The sequence below is a fragment of the Aethalodelphis obliquidens genome, unplaced genomic scaffold (assembly GCF_003676395.1).
Source record: "Aethalodelphis obliquidens isolate GAN/ISIS:26980383/991018 unplaced genomic scaffold, ASM367639v1 scaffold6, whole genome shotgun sequence".
NCBI lineage: Eukaryota > Metazoa > Chordata > Mammalia > Artiodactyla > Delphinidae > Aethalodelphis > Aethalodelphis obliquidens.
The window spans coordinates 13,765,399-13,783,221 of record NW_020837950.1 but is presented as its reverse complement, the minus strand read 5'-3'; the positions used below and the strand labels follow the sequence as shown (position 1 = coordinate 13,783,221).

At 42.4% G+C, this 17,823-nt stretch overlaps 1 protein-coding gene and 1 pseudogene across 2 annotated transcripts in view; both read right to left on the bottom strand.

The window, feature by feature from the left end:
* Positions 1-3,391: 3,391 nt before the first annotated feature.
* Positions 3,392-17,823, bottom strand: part of RELL1 (RELT like 1) — a 72,187-nt gene continuing 57,755 nt past the window's right edge. The window contains exon 7 of one of the 2 annotated variants that reach the window (XM_027103187.1): positions 3,392-3,637. The gene's annotated coding sequence lies outside the window, so the exon portion shown is untranslated. Of the gene's footprint in view, positions 3,638-13,870; positions 15,100-17,823 lie in introns of those variants that run through there. The other variant, XM_027103186.1, reaches the window with a different exon arrangement.
* On the bottom strand, positions 9,496-12,223 carry LOC113618870 (lysophospholipase-like protein 1 pseudogene; annotated as a pseudogene).

Here is a 17,823-nt window from a genome sequence, read left to right as displayed (position 1 = left end):
TATTCCTGCAGACAAGTCTCTTTCCCTGGCACAGAAACACACTTCTGCATTTACATGTTTACCTAATTTTACATTTTAGGACGGCTACAGAGAGTTCACCATGATTAAAAACTCTCAACTTTTAAAGATTCTTTATATATATTTAGAAAATTCTTTATATAAAGAATATAAAGATTTTTTATATTCTTTATATGTGAATAACTGCTTCAAAAAGGTTAACGGAATTTCATGTGTTTTGTTAAAAGCAGCCCTGGCCCCAATATCCAGGCTCCACTAAAGGACATCAGGGCAAATGTCAGAATCTTTAGGTTGAGAAGAAACTCCAGATTTTAGCTTTTTCCCCGCAGCTTGTCTAGCAGCTGAGAATCCTGCTCTGTGCAATGTCTTCTTTCTGCAACCTGGTCCCACCCCTTATCAAAAGTGGTGCTGTTGATAGTGATGCTTTTCAAACATTCTGGACAGTCTGACAGCATAGATGCACTCTGAATGTAAGGCACTGGCTGTGATTAGAAGTGGACATCACAATCCAGAAAGGAGGAGATATATGTATATGTATAGCTGATTCATTTTGCTGTACCGTATAAACTAACACAATATTGTACACCAACTATACTCCAATTAAATAGATCTATATAGAGAGAGAGAGATAGATAGATATTAAGAAGTGGACATCACAGTCTCCTTGATCTTAGCAAACTGCATTGCATGGCTATTTACCATGTTAAATCTTGATTTTGATATAAGATTATTTCTATATTACATGTAGTTTTCTTGAGCTAGGAAGTTACATTTCACTTTTTACTGATAGTTGAACTATCATATAAATATGACATTAGACGTTTTTCCCTGGTTTCCAAGGCAGATGGTAGCATATTGTTATAACTGTCAAAGCAGATCCGCAAGGGATTGAAGAGGATTTCAGGTTCTTAGCACACACCCATTTGTCCATGTTCAGTAACTTTTAGCCAGTCACCGTTTTCCTCTTTCTGTCTTCCTCTGCCCTGACCCTAAGGGCAAGATTATCTCTTCTCTTCTTTTTTTTTTCTTTACATTGAGGTATAGTTGATGTACAGTATTATATAAGTTTCATTTGTACAGCATAGTGATTTTTAAAGGTTATACTCCATTTATAGTTATTATAAGATATTGGCTGTATTCCCTGTGTTGTGCATTACCTCCTTGTAGCTTATTTATTTCATACATAGTAGTCTGTATCCCTTGATCCCCAAGGCCTACCTTGCCCGCCTGTCCCCCACCCATTCTCATCTTAACTCTTCATCAGTATCTCCCAGCAGGAGGCCTTAGGAAGACGGAAGGAAGCACCAGATGCAAATACATGAGTACAGATCTGACTTCCTTAGTTTTGTCCTCTGTGTGCAGTCACAGGAATGTGGCCTCTGCTCTTGAACTTGGACTTTATTCTTCATCAAGGGGACTCCTATTTGTACAATGAGTCTTTCGATGAAAATGTGGAAATTCTTGCTTTCTGTTTATTTATTTTTTCTTCTAGAGTAAACCTCATTCCTTTTAAAACGTGCTATTTTAGAGCTGGTGATAATTAAACAGAGACAAACTGACATTTATTTTTCACGGTAAATGCTTTCTCTGTTAACTTACAGAAATAAGTTGCTCATTTATTTATGTACTAAATGTATAAGTTCCTCCAATGTATTAGGTTATAGTAGACATATAACAGGCTGACTTTTGAAGCACTCTCAGCCACTCTAAGAAACAACATGCTAGGCACATCTATTAAATATGCTTGGAGTTGACCATTAGCAATTTTTTTTTCAACTAAAGTGACTGTGATAAACAAGCACCTTTTGCCTAGATCCAGGATGGTGTGCAGCACAGGTGAGACATTATTTGTTGAATGAAAGACTAAAAGCTTTTCACATGTAGTGGAGGAGAAGTCATGCAGCTGATTAAGATTCCGAGTGCTAACTGTGAGATTGGAATATGTTGTGGTAAAGGTATAAATGCAGGGCTGTGGAAGCACAGTCTAGATGAATATGAGAGAAAAGAAATTACATGTATTGGTCACGCGTTTCACTCCGGTGGCCCTGCTCCGTTTGAATAAGGAGGCTGCCTGGTGGTCTGTGGTAAGATGGGCACAGAGTGGGATGAGTAGCCCGTGGAGGTTTGGTCTCCATCACGAGGTCATGTTACCCCGAGGAGCTTACTCCCAAACTGAGACAACAACCTTAAGGAAACCAATGTTTGGGGCCAAGCAGTGGGAAACTTGGCTCATCACATTTTTCAGTCATCTTGAACTCAATCTTTCAAATCCTGGAGGGGAAAGAAGGAAAGGGTGTGTATTTGTGACATGAGACTCAGATGTCACTTTTCTCTTGGCGCCTCACGGTAGAAAAATACATGGGGGTTGGCTCCACGATTAACCCCTGCAGCCATGCGTGGCGACCTCCAGGACTTCAGAGATTCTGACCACACACCATGGGCCGGGCACTCACACTCGTGCCCCTCTTCAGCCCTCATCAACCTGGGGTGGAATCAGCCTGTGCCTCTTGCTCATTGTATGACCTTGGGTTTAAGTTTCTTAACTTTCCTGAGCCTGAGTTTCCTCAACTGTAAAATGGGGATCCTTCCTACATCCCAAGTGGAAGGCAGACATTCTCAAATTTCAGGGTGCTTGTTTTATAAAAGCAGGTTTCTGGGTCTCAGCTCTTAGACGCTTGGATTCAGCAGGTCTTGGGTGGGGCCCCAGCATTTGCATAGTTGTTGTGGGTGTTTCTCCAGCCACAGTTGGAGAAACTCTGAGACTAGAGAAGGACTTGCCACACCTTTCTGATCTTGCACCAGTTATCAGTAACAGATGTCACACTCCTACCCCTAATAGAAGTATGTTTACAAATAAATGTACCGGTCCTCTTGTACTATGTCATATACTTTGTAGAGCAGTATTAACATAACAGATATCAATCCGGGTTTTAATATTTTCTTCCCATACCCCTGGGTTATGTGAAACCTACTTTGAAAACCACCGATTTAGAAGCTCAGATGAACTATCTATAAAAGCACTCTAAATGGACAAAACCAGACTAAGATTTTCGACAAGATACATGGCCTATATATGCATGTGAGCCATACACTTAGAATACAAGCAAACATGAAAATACCTCCCCAATACCACTCATCGCTACTGTTCACCCTCATCTCACACTTTGAGCTTGATTTTTTACGAGACTTCTGTATTTTCGGCTTTTAAGCATTTTGGAATAGTTAATACAAAACAAGGGTAAACTATGACCCAGAGACCAGAAGGTAGACAAAGAATTTTACTCATTTCCCTTATCAAATCTACACATTCCCAATTCACATAAGTGAGACAGTTGGAGGACAGGCTGATTAGAATATTTGTTTAGTGGGGCTCTTGCTGTTTTGAAAACAAAGCCATAAAGTTTTCTCTTGACATCCGTTACCAACCTTAGAAGAAAATCCCACAAAAATAATTTCATTTCCAGGTTCTACTCATCCTTTTTCATTCTCCAAAGCTATCAAGATTGGTACATATAAACTTCGGTCCTCGTGTAAACAAGGGAAGATTTTTATAGGCCAAGGAGAGTTACTGGTCTCTTCTCATGAACTAATGTGCTCTCCCTGTCTTAAATGTTCATTCCTAGAACAGAATCAAAAGTTTTGAATTACCCATTTATGAAGCTGTATGATCATAGGCTCTAAGATTTTCATGATGTCAGCCATTGTCCAGGAGACAAACCAAGAACTGTACAGTATTTAAATTAAAAGTTTATAGAGATGGACTTCCCTGGTGGCTCAGTGGTTAAGAATCCACCTGCCAATGCAGGGGACATGGGTTCGAGCCCTGGTCTGGGAAAAGCCCACATGCTATGGAGCAATTAAGCCCGTGTACCACAACTACGGAGCCTGCGTTCTAGAGCCCGTGAGCCACAACTACTGAAGCCCACACCCCTAGAGCCCATTCTCTGCGACAAGAGAAGCCACCACAATGAGAAGCCCGCACACCACAACAAAGAGTAGCCCCCGCTTGCCACAGCTAGAGAAAGCCCTCATGCAGCAACGAAGACCCAATGCAGCCAGAAATAAATAAATTAAATAAATTAATTTAAAAAAAAGAAATAGACTAAAATTATTTTTTAAAATTTATAGAGAAAAATTTTATAACAAGAAAAACATATCTGCAGACACTTTCAAAATAATTTGCCAAATAATACAGTTATTGATATAGAAATTTTATTCAGTAATAACTTGTGAGAGACAGCAAGTTACTTTTTTTTGTTGTTTTTTGGGGTTTTTTTTTTGCGGTACGCGGGCCTCTCACTGTTGTGGCCTCTCCTATTGCGGAGCACAGGCTCCGGACACACAGGCTCAGCGGCCATGGCTCACGGGCCCAGCCGCTCCGTGGCATGTGGGATCCTCCCGGACCGGGGCACAAACCTGCGTCCCCTGCATCGGCAGGCAAACTCTCAATCACTGCGCCACCAGGGAAGCCCTGTTTTTGTTTTTGTTTTTATAGGTGCAAATATAGCTTAACTTTTTTTAAAACTACCATTTGTTAAGCATTTAGTACAGTTTCAGTTCTGCATAAGCATCATCTTCCTTAAGTCCACCATGACCCTATAAGTTGTAGGTATGATTATCCCTATTTCACAGATGAGGAAATGGAGGCTCAAAAAGCTATCTAATTCATCCATGGTCACACAGACAGTCAGTGGCAGAATCTCAACTGAACTCAGTTTGAACAACAAGCTTCCTTTTAAGGAATAGGTAATACAGCCTCTCTGTGGAGACAGCCATGTTGCCATCAGAAAAAAAGAAGGGCTGAATCAAAATGTGGAATTTCTAAGAAAAAAAGCCTTTGGTCTCCATTATTGCAGGGAATTCAGCAATCACAACAATCAAGTGAATGCTGAGATCTGAAAGTTGGGGGAACTTTAAACCAAGGTGGTGGAGCTAAGAACAATCCAGGGCTTCCCTGATGGCGCAGTGGTTGAGAGTCCGCCTGCCGATGCAGGGGACACGGGTTCGTGCCCCGGTCCGGGAGGATCCCACATGCCGTGGAGCGGCTGGGCCCGTGAGCCATGGCCGCTGAGCCTGCACGTCCAGAGCCTGTGCTCCGCAACGGGAGAGGCCACAACAGTGAGAGGCCCGCGTACCGCCAAAAAAAAAGGAAATCCAATATTGGAAAAGTAAACTTACATGTATTGTCAATTGGGAAAGAAAGGTTTTTGGTTTTTGTTTTGTTATTTTCTTTTTCTGGTTCTGAGGAAGATTTTCATAAAGAATTGAAACGTTAGTCAAGGACTTATCTGTAAAATCTCTGAGATTGTCTCCAACCAATGATATTTGTGTTTTTACAATGATCACATGAACGGCCAGTGCAAAGTATCTTGAAATTCCTTTCCTCAGTATTGTCACCTGTAAAATGGAAGTGGTGGCTATGCCTCCCCCGAGCTGTAATGCAACTTACAGGAGATACAGAATATAAAGTGCTTAGCGCATACCCAGCCCCGGGTAAATAATAAGCGTTAGATGTGATTCTATCACCCAGTGAAGGTCATCTCACACTGGACCACTTTTTTATGAGTAGCATTTACACTTTCTTTTAATAACTAAATTTTGATTTCTATGACCACCAAAGCTTTCTGCACCACTTCTAATCATGTTGAATTATTTCTAAACTAGGTAAGTCCTTTTCTACCTACATTATTAACAATCATCTCAAGGTAAACATGCATCTTAGGGCACTTCAAATTTAATATTTTGTATTTTCATCATTATTATTTTTGTATTCTCATTATTATTATTTTTGTATTCTCATCATTATTATTTATTTTCCTCATTTAACCATTGGAGGATACACAGTAATTTATGCCTAGTCACAATTTTGTCATGCTATGTCTAAAATGAATATTTGAGGCATTAAAACTAACCTATTTCTTTAATCCTCCCTTGCCACAAATACATTTTTATTAAATAAAATGCATTTTTAATGCAAGATAGAAAGCTTGGGTTTGGTAGGGTTGGTTAGTTATTTCAGAGGAATGGTTTTGTGAGGTGTTTTTTTTATTTGGCCAACATGAAGATATTCATCCATAATCAAACCCAGAAATTTTGTAATTTAGGTTTCATGTTATGATTCCAAGAGCATTTTCTCTATCATTTCTCAGTTAGAATGACTTGCAAATAAAAAGAAGTCAAGTTCTTTTTAAGACTATACCACATTCATGTCTTATCCTAAGAGTGATAAGATAAAATAAGAGCCTGTACGTGCAGAGAAAGAACACACCCTTTGTCTTGTAGATCCGGCTCCATTTAACATTGGAGCAATGAGATCATCCTCTCACTTAAGGTATTTGACCTGGTTCCAGAAGAATCTCAGGCCCAGACAGAATCTTAGAAGTTGCCTCTTCTACCTGATCCGTCCTACTCTCCAATTGCCCCTATCCCCACACTGGATCCATCTTGAATGTGAAGCAATTTTAATGTGGCAAAAACACCAAGAACCCACACTCAAATGGCCAAATACTCATCACTCTATCATTTATTTCACCAAAGAGGGGCTGAGTTTGGCAACTCCAAGGCAGCTCATTGAGTCAGCGCTGGCTGTGTCCGGCCCCATGCTACATGCGCTACCTGCCCACGCTCTTATAATCCTGACGGCCTCCCTAAAAGGCACGTATTATCTTCAGTCTAGTCTATTATCTTCAGTTAGAAGATTGGGATCTGAACCATTAAGGTCACAGAGGGCCAGAGTCATCTGAATGCCAAAGTTGTGCTCTGACAGGAGCTACAGTCTCAAGCCCTATGGCAAATCGAGGAAAGATGATGGAATGGAGGTTATCCTAAGGCAACGAAGTCCGGAGAGGGATTGCAAGAGCATTTCAGAGCAGATGCCACACCAGGGCCGGGGCCCCTGGCTGTGGATCTGAGGCAGCGCTGGGCAGCCTCCGCTGTAGGGCTGGATGTCTGATACTCCCTGTGTATCTACTTTTCTGAGAATAATTGCACCGACTGCGGGGTTTTGTGATTGTTGTCAGAAGTGATAGAAACTCAACCCAAAGGCGGTAAGACAAAAGAGGGGTGTCCTTGGAATGTTCATAAAGCTCGGAAGGGCAGCTGGGCCTCAGGGTCAAATGAATCTAGGCCTTGACAACAAACCAGGACTGCCTCTCTTCCCTCTGCATGTTCCCTTCCTTTCTTCAGACCAGCTTCCTCGGCACGGCCTCGGTCACATCCAGCTGCAGTCAGGGCAGTGGGGCGCTTGGCTGGGTTCTAAGAGGGAGAAGAGTTCTCCAAAGGAGGGGGCATCATCCCAGAAGGGAGAGGCACTGGGCTGACGGAGTTTCAGCTGCCCCCTGCACACACTACTTCTTCATCCTCAACTCTTTTTTCTATCTCTGTGCTTCTGCCTCCCCAAAATTTGGACTCTCCTCTACTCTGTGGTTCTTCCACGAGGCTTCTGAACTCTTACTGTGGTTCAGCAAAAGGTGTCCTGGCTCAGCTCCACACTTGGACAGAGCTGTGTGTGCTCGGCCTCTTTACAAGCCACCTTGATCAGCTGTGGTGGGACAGATACACACAGACCCTTTACCAAGCTACCAAGCTTGGCTGCTGACGATGACCGTGCACTCCATCAGGGTTGCCATGGAGACCACGGCAGGCACCATGACTTTGCCTGCATTTTCCTAGTCCTTAAAAGTCCTGAGAGATAGGTCATTTTACAGCTGAGGAAATTGCATCTCAGAAGGTAAGGTAAGGGACTTCCCTGGTGGTCCAGTGGCCTAAGACTCCGCGCTCCCAATGCAGGCGGCCCGGGGTTCGATCCCAGGTCAGGGAACTAGATCCCCACATGCCGCAACTAAGAGTGTGCATTCTGTAACTAAAGATCCCGCATGCTGCAACAAAGATCCTGAAAGCCTCAACTAAGACCCAGTGCAGCCAAATAAATTTTTTTTAAAAAGAGGGTAACATAATTTCCCCAACATTGCACAGGCAGTGAGTGTCAGAGCCATGACTCAGAGCCAACAGCAAAGGCGGGGGCCACTGCTCTGAGACCGCACTGCTTCTCACAGCCACACCACTTCCATGGCAGGATTCAGGGCATGGGGGTCTCCTCCAAATTAGAACTCAATTATTTCTACCAGCATCCACACGTGCAGGGAAATAAGTTCCCAGGTGAGAAACTGGGATTTCCTATGAGAAAGACAATAGAGACCAGCTAGTAGGGTCAGAAAATGAGTTAGGAAAAATCCAAACTTCAATTTTTACTCCCATAAAATAGCTGATGATAATCTTTCATTTTTAAAGGTAGACTTTTGTTTGTTTATTCATTCATCGTGAAATCATGCCTACGTACTTTCTGAGCGCCCGGCCCTGAAAGACACACCACCACCAATAAATGGCCCAGGAGCTAAGCTTCCTGCACTTCTCGCATTCGGCCGGCAGAGGGGGCAAGTGCCAGCTCTGTGCGAGGCGGACAACCGCCCGCCTGGGCAGCAGCTGAAGCGGGTGGGCAGCGACACCAGCTGGGCGGCCACAGAATGCCGGGGACAGAGTCCCAGGTGCCCCTTCGGGTGTTTGGAGCTACCATGAGGGATCTCCAGGAAGATCTGAGAACAGTCCTGAAGAATGGTCCTGGGAGGATGAGGAATGAACAAAGGAAGCCCTGGATAGAACCTGCCCTGCAGACAAAAGGGTTCAGAGGATTTAAGAACTGGTAAGGACCTCGGGTGAAAAACGGAGTCTCCTTTGACCACAGCCAAGCCCTGAATGGTGGGACCCCACTTCCAAAGCACCAACATCCTGCTGTCCTCAGTGGGAGGGAAGGAAGTGTTCCTCCACACTTCCATTATATCAGATCATCAGGGTGGAGGAAAGCTTGATATCTGGATTTGAAAAGGAAGTGCAGGAGCATACAAGGCCATGGACTGTCAATCCCCTTGACAAGTTCATCCTGGACCTGCCGGTGGAAAGCTGAATCCTAGGGAGGATCTTAGAGAGGATATCAAAAGGCTGATTGAGGGCTTCCCTAGGGCTTCCCTAGGGCTTCCCTAGGGCTTCCCTGGTAGCGCAGTGGTTGAGAGTCCGCCTGCCGATGCAGGGGACACGGGTTCGTGCCCCGGTCCAGGAAGATCCCACATGCCACAGAGTGGCTGGGCCCGTGAGCCGTGGCCGCTGAGACTGCGCGTAACAGAAAAAGGCCCGCGAACAGAAAAAAAAAAAAAAAAAAAAAAAAAAAAAAAAGGCTGATTGATTAAGAACAAAACCTGTAACCCCAAATGACCCCTTTCTACTATAAAATGAGATTTGGGGGAATTCCTAACATCCTCCCTGGTGCATATATTCTGGGTTTCCTGGTTTTCAAGAGCTGAAAATTGTAAAATCAGCTTTTCCACTTCCTTAGCATAAGCTGTTATTGATCATCTTGTTTTCAAGGCAAACACACACACACACACACACACACATAGAGGAAAATTCAAACTCAGAATCCAATGAGGCACCCCAAAGAGTGAAGTTTGCTGTATATAAATTTTTTTTTACTATTTTAATTATTGTTTATCAAATTAGAATTTGGCAGTAAACATCACTTTTCATAAAGACATTACTTATATATTAACAAATCAATCAATTCATTCAGTCTGGTAGCTTTGTAAGAATCCATGACTTCAGTTTTTCTAGCTCAGCTTCGCTTAACTCTTGGTAAACACTTGGGAAACTATGAAACTTTGTGCTCACTCCTAGAGATTTTAACACTGAGTTTGTCTCTTCACCCCAAGAATGAAGAACTAACTCATCTGCGGTACCATGACACTGAAATAATTGAGGAAAGACACCATCACTTTTCTGAAGAGGTTGGTAAACAGCAGATGTCTTATTCAGAAAACTAGAAAGAGCAAGTACTCCTGCCACATCTTGATGATTTCTGTATGCTAAACGCATTGCCACACACCCTCCCATAGAAAATCCTCCTACTGATACTCTGTTCTTCTTGATACCACTTTTTACTTCACCGTCAATCAAATCTGTAAGCACCTGACACATTACGTCAATTGATTCAAGGTGCTCTGGGTAGTCATTAGATATTTTAAATCTGTCAAACCATACATTGGAGAGTCCTCCTTTCAAAGAAGTATATGGCCTGGGAGGAGCTGTTAGATAACTTTTATGTGTTGGAATGTTAAATCTTGATTTAAAACTTGCTTGATCCACGTTCTCAATCCTTGTCCAGAATCACCTGAGCTGTGCAGGAAGATCAGAGGGGCGTTGTGCCTCGCAGCCGGCAACCCACGCAGCGAGGCAGGCACCCTGAACCCGACAGAGCCGCATGACTGCCGCCACGACCCTGCTGCATATAAATTTTAAGAAATTTAACCAGGACATGAAGGAAAGATGGAATGCAGATGATGACAAATGACTCTGTGTTAAAACTGAATCACACAAGCACGCCCAAGGTGTGGGGAACAAAGGCACTGACCTAAGTAAATTTGGCAAACAGGCTTCTGGCTGGATTCTCTAAGGCTCACAACTAGAAGAATAAGTACACAGCATACTGCTCTAGTTGGAAACCTATTTCTCACAGGGGTCTGTGTTCAAACTACTTTACATGTATGCTAGGGCTGAGACATTGTATAAAAATATTATAGATTGTAAGAGCCAGGTTTCTTTACTGTTGGAGAAAAGTCACAAAGAAGGAAAGTGGGAAGGTTAGAGGGAACCCTGTGGAGCTAAACTGAGGTCGGAGGCAGCAGTCATGACTCATGCTTTTGTTCTAAAGATAGTTACATAAATAAAGATGTGTGTATATGAATGGGTTAGTAGTGTGTGTGTGTGTGTGTGTGTGTGTGTGTGTGTGTGTGTGTATGTGTGCCCAGAAGCAGTAACACCCCAGTATCAATGAGCACACCTAGTGCCCTGATCTCTATTTCTAAACACCATTCTCCAATAAAAGGAACCGGGGCTCCTTGATTAGTTAGTGGTGGATTCCAAGGCTAAGACAAGGAAAACAACATGAGAAGATGAGCCTGGAGCCTCTCGTGGTTCTAGAAAGTAAGAAAGGGCAAAAGGGATAAAGAGGAAGGGAGAAAGAAATAAAGAGAAGGAGCCATGTCGGAAGGACACAGGCACCAACCTGAAAGAGCCCCTCCCACAGTAAAAACAGCTGCAGGCAAAACCCACCAATGGATGGTGTAGTGGGTTGAACTGTGTCCCCTAACAAAGTATGTTGAAGTCCTAACCCCAGGTTCCTGTGAAGGTGATCGTATTTGGAATTAGGGTCTTTGCAAATGTGATCAAGTTAAGATGAAGTCATCCTAGATTATAGTGGGTCCTATATCCAATGACTAGTGTCCCCATGAGAAGACGAGAGGACAGAGGCCCACACCCAGGGAAGACAGTCCTGTGAAGACGGAGGCAGACAATTGGAGGGAAGCAGCTACACAGCATGGAACGCCAGGACTGCCAGCAACCACCAGGAGGCAGGAGGGAGCATGGGACAGGTTCTCCCTTGAGACTCAGAAGTAACCAACCCTGCAGACACCTTGATTTCAGACTTGTGGCCTCCTGAACTGTGAAAGAATAAATTTCTATCGTCTTAGGCCACCCAGTTTGTTTTTTACAGGAGCCCAAAGAAAATAATATAGGTGGTAAAATTAAAGGGTGAAGCAGAAATAGGGTATGTGCCTAATCTCAAAATATCTCCCCTCAAATACTTATTAATTACAAAGGGAAAAATAGTGACTTTACCAAAATGAAACCTGGTGGCCACCACCTTGACTAAATGGTGGAGGTTGACATCGCTAGCGATACACACCGACATCATGGCCTCCCCCACCAGCCCCCGATACGGAGCAATGGGAAGGGCGTCCTTTGCATAATGCAAACCCTCAGTCTAGTCAGGAGAAACAGCTGGCACACTGAGATTGAAGGGCACTCTACAACATGACTGACCAGTACATGCTATAACACGTCAAGATCATGAAAAATAAGAAAAGACGGAGGGAAAATCACAGGTCACAGGAGATTTAGGAGGCCGAAACTAAATGCAGTGGGAAATCTGGAACAGAACAAGGATGGTAGTGGGATAATTGGTGAGACTGGAATAATGCTGTGACTTAATTCGTAGTATTATGCTGATGTTAATTTCTTAGTTGTTTTTTAATAAATTTATTTATTTATTTTCATTTTTGGTTGTGTTGTGTCTTTGTTGCTGCATGCAGGCTATCTCTAGTTGCGGTGAGCAGTGGCTTCTTTCGTTGTGGAGCATGGGCTCTAGGCGCACAGGCTTCAGTAGTTGTGGCGCGCAGGCTCAGTCGTTGTGGTGCACAGGCTTAGTTGCTCCGCGGCATGTGGGATTTTCCTGGACCAGGACTTGAACCCTGGTTCGAATCCCCTGCATTGGCAGGCAGATTCTTAACCACTTCGCCACCAGGGAAGCCCTAATTTCTTAGTTTTGATCATTGTTCTGCGGTTATGTAAGATGATACCATAAGGGAATGTGGGGTGAAGAGTATACAAGAACTCTTTGTACTGCTTTTGCAACTGTTCCTTACATCCAAAATTATCTCCAAATTTTAAAAATACTAATCGGGGGTGAGGATGGCATTACTATGGGGGGAAGGAGGAATCCAATGGGGAAAGTCAGCCAAATGATCACTTGACAATTCAGACGTTAAGAAATCAGGCACTGTGATACTAAGCTCGATAAATTATACCAACCACAATTGTACTTTCAGTACCCAAGGCACCAACAATTGGATCATTCAAAAACAACTCACTGTGTTTAACGTTTTTATTTTTAACTCTGCTTTGGTAGTACAAAAGTCATAGAAGTACAAACCAGACAGTTAAAAATACATTTGACACTCGGTGAAAAATTTCCTTTACAAATTTTTACATTGAGGTGGTAGCCAACTCATGTATTACATCAGAAGTTAGTCCCTCATTAGTGTTTTATACAGTATCTTTGTTGTGGGTCTCCAAGCCTTCTAAAGGAGGAAAAACACAAAAGGCCTGTAAACATCTGTTGCTTTGGGAACACTTAAAGATTCTCATTAGGTAATATAAACCAGTAAAAAGCATACATGTTGAAAATACTGAATGCTTAACTTTTGGCATATTTGGAAGCCAGTCAGACAACAACTGCTCAAGTATTAGAAAATAGTTAAAACGTACTCTTGGTATAAATACAATTTAAATATTTTGAGTATCCTCTTGCCTGTTGTATTGCTATTAAAAAAAAAAAGCGATCTGACCTGAATAAAATTATAAAATAATTAAAGCTGAAGAATATCTTACACTTTATCCCTCACCATTCCGGGGGCATAATATTTTTAAGACAAAAAATGATTCCTCTTTATAAAACTAAAACTATTGGTCTAGACTGCACGCATATTATTTACACTAATACACACCCCCAAAATTCCTATATTGCTACTTTCTGGACCACCGGGAAATTTATTTCCATATTGCCTTCCTCGGGTCTACTGCGTGTATGCACGTACACATGTACAGCTTTTAATTAGTTGTCAGCAAAAATTCACATGAAATTGAACCTACCATTCATTTAAAAGGTTAGACATTTTTAGTCTGGTGCCAGAAAAAGAATGGATACTTTAAAGTACATTTTCGGGCTTCCCTGGTGGCGCAGTGGTTGAGAGTCTGCCTGCCCGATGCAGGGGACACGGGTTCGTGCCCCGGTCCGGGAAGATCCCACGTGCCGCGGAGCGGCTGGGCCCGTGAGCCATGGCCGCTGAGCCTGCGCATCCGGAGCCTGTGCTCTGCAACGGAAGAGGCCACAATAGTAAGAGGCCTGTGTACCGCAAAAAAAAAAAAAAAAAAAAAGTACATTTTCATGGGAATCATCTTTTGGGAGTCAAATGAGAATTGTGCTTTCTTTTTGAAATAAAGGAAGTGCCAAGGCACCCTACCAACATGGAGGCAGGTCTTGAAGATTTCCCTGTACCTGGACTCCCCAACCTCTTGGCCCAGACCTCCCATAAATGTACTACTACCTTCACCTCTGGGTTCTTTGAGGTGTTTTGTAAACTGTAAAGCTTTTTTTTTTTTTTTTTAAGTGGGGTATTCCACACCTACAGGGGAAAGTAACCCTCAAGAATCCTTTAAATAACAGACACTAGCTACAAGATGGAGAACAGGAAGAACACCAAGGAAAACATACCAGAGGAAGGTGTGGGTCCATCTTGCACCAGAAGTGGAGATTGTCTTGTTTTGTTTTAGCCTTGAGTTGTCAAAACAAGACTTTTTTTTTAGTGACTTTAAACCATTTCCCCCTTTATTCAATGGCTAAATAAGATTTGCTTAGCTTGAGTTAAAACAAACAAACAAAAAAACAACCAAAACTCTCAATATTTTATAAGTGACCTAGGAGTGGCATGCTGGTAGCAGGTCAGTGCTGATTTCTCGTCTCTGAATCCAAAGTCTAGCATCTGGTTCCCTCTGACTTCATGATCTCTTGGGGGGGTCAACTGCCCAGGGTTAGACTATATCTTCAAGGAGGCTTCACCACCAAAGATTCATCTTTTATCTTTTGTAACAGTTAAACTGTAAGGGGATCGTCTTACAACCAGTAGCAAAATGAGATCTAAGGGTTGGGGGAACAGAAGCACAGGCACACAGACATGTGTGTACATACACACACACGCACACACAGACACACACACCCTGAGCATTAGCTCAGACTACACACATATAGTTCACAGACACACACACCCTGAGCATTAGCTCAGACTATACACATATAGTTCCACTGTACATAGTTATCATACTGGAAAAATTGCAGTGTGTACACCAAGGCCACAGATGGGGGATTGGGAGGGGTGGTGGTTGGGAAGACAAAAACATGAGCTCTTTTCCTCCCTGGAAATATAATAAATTTTTCATCAGACATTTTTAAACCAAAACTTGTTTCAAAGCAAACTGAATTCTGTATCCAGCATAGCAACAGTATTCCCTTTTAGCTTTCATCCACATGTCTGCAGACTCCACCATAGAAATTGTATAAAAGATAAAAAAATAATTCCCTAGGCAACTTTATATGTCATAAGTTTTCAGTCTCTTAGAACTCTTCAAATAAAGTCACTCCTGCAAGAGAAAATAAAAAAGGTAAAGCTTGGCAAGCGTCATATCACATGTTAATCTGGCCTAAATATTTAAGAACACAGAGGAATTGTAATCCATCCTCACCCCGTCCCACCCCATCCCACTGCATTCCTTCCCCCACTACACATTTCTTCTTTGAAATCAGTCTAAGGAAATTTAAGCACGAAAATTTCCAAAGGACCTCTTTATTGAGGTTTTATAAACCAAGAAAGAACAGAACTTGAGAACCACAGTAGACTGACGGCATCAGTCTGGTTTAATACAAGTTTCTGGGGTGACTGGTGGGCATTCTCCCTGTGAGTCCTTTAGCACTTGTTCTCAGGAACCTGTTCCTTAACTCTTCAGCTACATTCTGTCCAGTAATGAGCAACAGGGTGAACGTGGTCAGTCACAAGGAAGCCTGTATGTGTCAGGTAATGTGACTTTCCCAGGCCACACCAAGTTGAGTTAACTCTGCATCTCCATTGAGCACAGGGTGCAGCTTGGCTGGGACTTCACTGGGCAAGTAAGAACACAATGACAAAATGCTCAGTCTTCAGTCTTCATTGTACCTTCGAAGGCTCTGTATTATATTTCTAAGTTCTTCTAACAAGTGGCCCATGTCAACATCTGTGTTTACATTACAAATGAAGCCCCCTATAAACCTGCAAAATAATTTTTTATTTTTCCAAGTTTTTTGTTTTTTGTTTTTTTACAGTGGTCTCATCTACGTGACCGTTATGTACCCCTTTACTTTCCTGTTTTGAAGGTCCAGGGTAGGATTAAAATTCTACACTTGACTGTGTATATTGAAACATACGATGCAGGCAAACCTACACCAGGTTAAGGAACAAAACATTCTCTTGTCTCCCCAAATTGTGTTTCCTATAAATGCTAAACAAAAACAGAGATGAAACCAGCTTACAGAAATATGAAGAAACAGCAAAAAGTCAATAGGTTGTCTTCACTGAAGTATTACTTTGTACTTAGTTTATAGCTCATCCTTCACATGTAGCCTAATATTATCCATATTATCCTTTTCTGTCACTATGTCATTTATAATAATCATAGTGTGTGTGTGTGTGTGTGTGTGTGTATACGTGAAGGAGAGAGAGACAGAGAGGGATCTCCCAAACTAAATGGGTTGGGGAAAGGACCCTTACCCCCTTAGCTGAAAAGGAAATAAAGCATTGTCCTCTAAAACAGCAAGAACCAAGTTCTTAATTATAAATGAATAAGTAATTCCCTGCTCTGCATTGCTACAACCGAGCATGGCTAAACTACAGATTTGTACAATAAAACTGAACAAAGTCAAGTCTGGGAATACTGTCATTTGAGAGTCGATTCATGTGGAAGACACTAGCACGGAAAAAAGTAGAAAAGCCAGAGATGGAAAAATAGAAAAATTGTCCTAAGAAGAAAAAAAAAAAAAAGCTAAAAGATAGGAGAGAATTTTCCCAGTAAAACTTCAAACTAGGCCATTATCTAGAAAAAAGGTGTTCAACTACTTTTATGTCTCCTCTTTTTATCAGCGTCTGCCTTAGACCTGGACTGTTTTGCATCAAGGAAAACAAGAAGGTCAAGAGCAAGGGATGTCAGAATGAAATGTTTCATCACAGTAAGAGTGTTCATTCCAACATAGTAGAACTTCCCAATTAGCGTTCTTTGCACAGGTTTGACCAACTTTAAGGAATGGGCATGTAAGACCAAGGCTGGGCTACGAAGGAGGGGTCTGGAGCCAGTGGCCTGTCCCCAGACGCAGACCCCTGTGACTAGCTGTTGAACCTTGGCCTCTCTGCAGCATCCCACGTAGGGCTGTTGGGGGTTTTACATAAGATGATATATGTACAATGCTTAATACAGGGCCAAGCAGTCAGTACCCTCCTAAAAGTTAGTTATCGTGACCATTAACAGCATCCCAGCACAGCAGCTCTCTTCCACAATAGCCTTCTGCAGCTGGTTAAAACTGCACTGCACACAATATCTTTGAAAGAGAATGTGAGACATACAAAATGCTGCCTAAAAGTCTTCACTACTAATACCAGAAACAAGGCAGAAAAAAGGAAAGTTAACCTTTTCAGGCTCTATTGAAAACTACCCAGCACTGATTCACAGTTCTGGGCTCTCTGTCTTCACACACACTTAACAAAAGGGAAGCTTTGACCAGCACAGCAGCTCTCAATTTCCAGATAAATACCTGTCTTATCTGAGTGATAATCTAGAGGAAAGAAGATACCACATTTTGCACAGCTTGTAAATTTCCAACTGCAGCCTTATTTCTGGGACTGTGTCATGGTGCATTTGACAATGTTAAATTTCTTCTCATTTCATTCTACAGCTGTGAATATGACCGTATTGATAAACAAACACATACTTTAAAATAGTATTTCTTTACCACAACACATTAATATTAAAAGGTGCCTCCTCTACAGTTACACAGCAGTCAGAAACTAGGAGCAGGCTGGCATGAATGCTAGGGAAGGCTAGTAGCGCGGACCAGAGGGAGAGAAAACACTCCACCCACCTGTTGTTCTCAGGTCACATCACCAGGGGACCCCACCATATTTAACAAGACTGATCTATCTTTTCTGAGTGGGATAGGGTGGGGAAATTTGGTGATTACTGTCTTACACAAGTGAGTGCTCAAGCTGGGAGAAATGAAGCAAAACTTCCTCACATTGAAAAGACGATTCAGAAATCCCAAGTGTGACCACGTCCATCATATAA